Consider the following 686-nt stretch of genomic DNA (forward strand, 5'->3'; position numbering starts at 1 on the left):
GCCGCCCGCATCGGGCGCCTGCAGCAGGTGGGGACAGCGGGGGGACACTGAGGGGACATTGTGGGGACAGTGAGGGAACACTGCGGGGACAGCGAGGGGACATTGTGGGGACATTGAGAGGACATGGGGAGGACATTGAGACATTGAGGGCACACTGGGGGACAATGGGGGGACACTAAGGGGACATTGTGGGGACAGTGAGGGAACATTGAGGGGGCACTGAGAGGACAGCGGGGGGACATTGTGGAGACATTGGAGGGACAGTGAGGGGACATTGTGAGGACAGTGAGAAGACATGGTGGGGACACTGAGGAGACATTGAGGGGACATTGTAGGGACATTGAGTGGACATTGAGGGGACATTGTGGGGACATTGAGGGGCTGGGTTGTGTCCCTGATGCCACCGCAGTTGTGGTCACAGCAGGTGACAGTGGCGAGTGGGGACATCGTTCCCAGGGGTGTGTCCCCATGTCCCTGGGGGTGACCTCAGGGTGTTCCCATGTCCCTTGGGGTGGCACTGGAGGTATCCTTGTGTCCCTGGGGGTGTCCCCAGGTTGTCTCTGGGGGTGTCCCCAAGGTGTCCCCATGTCCCTGAGGTGTCCCCCTGTCCCCAGGCCCAGCTCTGGAGTTTCCCCCCCGGCCCCATGTCCCCCCCCCGGGCTCGGGCCCTGCCCCCCCTCCAGCAG

This window comes from Geospiza fortis, unplaced genomic scaffold (genome assembly GCF_000277835.1).
Source record: "Geospiza fortis unplaced genomic scaffold, GeoFor_1.0 scaffold1363, whole genome shotgun sequence".
Lineage (NCBI taxonomy): Eukaryota > Metazoa > Chordata > Aves > Passeriformes > Thraupidae > Geospiza > Geospiza fortis.